The 3,052-nt window shown below is 37.7% G+C and overlaps 1 long non-coding RNA gene across 1 annotated transcript in view; it reads right to left on the reverse strand.

Annotated features, from left to right (window-relative positions):
* Nucleotides 1-2,935, reverse strand: part of LOC106943231 (uncharacterized) — a 6,647-nt gene extending 3,712 nt beyond the window's left edge. Inside the window, exon 1 of the long non-coding RNA XR_001423862.1 lies at nucleotides 2,726-2,935. This is a non-coding gene — a long non-coding RNA (uncharacterized LOC106943231). The remainder of the gene's footprint in view (nucleotides 1-2,725) is intronic.
* Between the last annotated feature and the right edge of the window lie 117 nt (nucleotides 2,936-3,052).

The following is a 3,052-nucleotide window of genomic DNA, read 5'->3' on the forward strand; positions in this document are numbered from 1 at the left end:
GGTTGGACTTCCTGCTTTAGCGATCCCCTCAAACACAGACTGGAACTTCTTCTTCAGACCAGATTTAAGTTGATGTTGACAAACTGCAGCAGGATGTTCTGAATTAACACAAAAAGTAAAATCAGAGATGAAACAAAAATACCTTCTGAAGATGATTTAAATAAATGTGATTCCATTTCTTCAGACATCAGTAAATGTGTCATTTATCCATCAGGTCAAATCTTTGTAGAAATCCTCTTACTGCTCTGCAGACGGTCAGCCAGCTCCTCCTGCTTCATCCTCCTCAGGAAGTTCAGTGTGATCTTCATCACTGCCTCTCTGCTGCTCCTCCTCTGATTGGCTCTTCTTCTCTGCTTCATATCAGTGTCAGGTGAATGCAGTCAGACAGCAGAGAGGCAGAGGAAGCTGCATCAGCTGCTGCACTTCTACTATCAGTCCACTAGATGGAGACATGGAGCAACATTTACATTCACTGGTTCAACCTGCACTTCTACTATCAGTCCACTAGATGGAGACATAGAGCAACATTTACATTTACTGAAACACTGAACATCAGGAACTGAACATGTGTTTCATTAAATCACATCATCAAGTATTTATGGAGCACATGTTGGCAGCTATTCTGGCCATTGAGAGGCTGCCTGGTTCATACAACAAAATGCCTTGCTGTGAACACTGAACGTCAGATGCTATGTGAACAGATCCAAACAGGAAGCGACTTTTGTAGAAAACCATGCCAGCAAGTTTCAGGAACTTGCTGGCAGGAAGGAACAGACCTTGGAGAAGTTGCAAGCTCAGATTGGCACGATTGACAGTTTGTTTGGAGTCATTGAAATGTAACGGTTAGACTTTAAGGCAGATGTGAAACTTAACAGAGTTGGCCTGATCCAAAATAAATTGTCAATCAAAATCAAATTTTATTGGTTTTATCACAATTCAGCAGCAAGGCATTTCAAAGTGCTTTACATCATCAAAAACAGTCATGCAACATATAATCAACAATCAAAACATTACATTAAGTCTTTAAAAACTTAACTGTTATTGTTTCAATCCAACTCTAACCAGGTGGGTTTTTAGTCGAGATTTAAAGGCACCCAGTGTTTCAGCTGTTTTACAGTTTTCTGGAAGGTTGTTCCAAATTTGTGGTGCATAGAAGCTGAATGCTGCTTCTCCATTTTTTGTTCTAGTTTTCACTAGATGGAGGCAAAGAGCAACATTTACATTCACTGGTTAACTGACTACTACTTTGTTTCACAATTAAACTCTCCAAGTGAATTATCTGGTCCATAAAGGATGAACTATTTATTAATCTCACTGGACAAAAAACAAATTTTAACAATAATATTTAATTTTGAAAGGAAGAATCAAAACAAAAATGGCAAAGATCAGAAATTTATTTTAGGAATAAAACATGAAACTGTTTTTTTTCACATAAGTAAACAAACATCAGCTGTTCATAATGTTTAATTCCAGTTCATTATTAATTTAATAATCCTGTGGATTAATTGTTAACAGATTAAACTTTGAGCTAAAATCAGAAGTGAATGTTTTCTCCAAAATCAGAAAGCAGAAACAAACAAGAAAGTTCCTGAAGATTAAATTCAGCTAGGAAACAAAGCAATCTTACACTTTGGTCAAACGATCCAAAGACTTGAAGAAGAACATCTGAAAAGACTGAGACCCAACAGAACGAGACTGGTGTCACACCTGAACAGGTGAGTTTAAACTGATAGTGTTATGAAAGAACTGAACCCAGAGGACAGAGCTGCTGGTTGCTTTTTGCAACTAGTCAGACTGGTCTGGTTGCTCATATTGACTTAGACTTCTGCTGCTGTCTGAGAACATGATCCCTTATAACTCCCAGTTTGTACACAAACTGCTCCTGTTATTCTGGGGATTCAGGTTCTGTTCAGCTGTACTGGAACTAAAATATGTTTAACTTTGGAACAACTGGACACTTGAATTTATAACCTGCATGATGAATGATTATTAAACACAGATTAAGCATTTTTAAATCATCTCAATATGTCAGTGATGGTAGAGATCAGAACTGGAAGGTGTTTGTTTTTACCTCATATTTGCCAACAGTCTTCCAGTATTCCTATTATCAATTTTATAGGTATAGTAGGTAGGTATTTTGTGTTAGAGGTTTGATCCAAAAATTTTATAAAACTTGTGGCCCTCTATTATTTTATTTTGAGAGACTGGATGCCCTCCCTCAAGCCTGAGGGTTAGCAGAGAGGCAGAGGAAGCTGCATCAGCTGCTGCACTTCTACTATCAGTCCACTAGATGGAGACATGGAGCAACATTTACATTCACTGATTCAACCTGAACGGGAAGGATTTTAGTTCATTATTAATCACTTCAAATGATTAACAACTAATTAATCATTTGCAGTAATTGGATTATGTTCTGCATCAAAGATTATATAGATATTTTACTTTGAAAGGAAGCAACAAGTTGTTTCTGACTTTGATGGTGGAGACCAGAGTTTGATCACAGGAAATAAAAACATGAAGCAGATTTTTCAGAGAAGAAATCATAGAAACGTCGTCCTTTTATCATTTTGATTCCAGTTCATCAGTAATATAATTCTGACCTTCAATCAGCAGAGATGAAACTTTGAGCTGAAATAAGCAGTGAATCTTTTCTCCAAACTTTAGAGAGCAGAAATAAACAGGAAAGTTCCTGAAGACAAAGTTCAAGTAAACAAATCAAACTTACAATTTGTTCAAACGATCAAAAGAGTCGAAGAAAAACATCTGAACAACAAATAAAGATCCAACAACCTGATCAGAGCCGCACTTTAACAGTGTCATTGAAACTGAAAGTAAATGTGACGGATGTTGCGTAACTGATGACGTCACAGCTCATGTGGGTTGTAGTTTCTTCTTTCAGAGCAGCAGAACCAGGAAGTAGAAGGTCTGCAATGAAATCAGAGGCAGGTTGATAAAATCTTCATGAGGATTTACTTTGTTTAGACCAGTGTTTCTCAACCTTTTTTGGGCCAGCACCCCCCAGCCTTCATCCAGGTCCCTCACCGCCCCCACC

Source organism: Poecilia latipinna, unplaced genomic scaffold (assembly GCF_001443285.1).
Source record: "Poecilia latipinna isolate Pla-1442-1.1 unplaced genomic scaffold, P_latipinna-1.0 Scaffold5020, whole genome shotgun sequence".
In the NCBI taxonomy this organism is placed as follows: domain Eukaryota; kingdom Metazoa; phylum Chordata; class Actinopteri; order Cyprinodontiformes; family Poeciliidae; genus Poecilia; species Poecilia latipinna.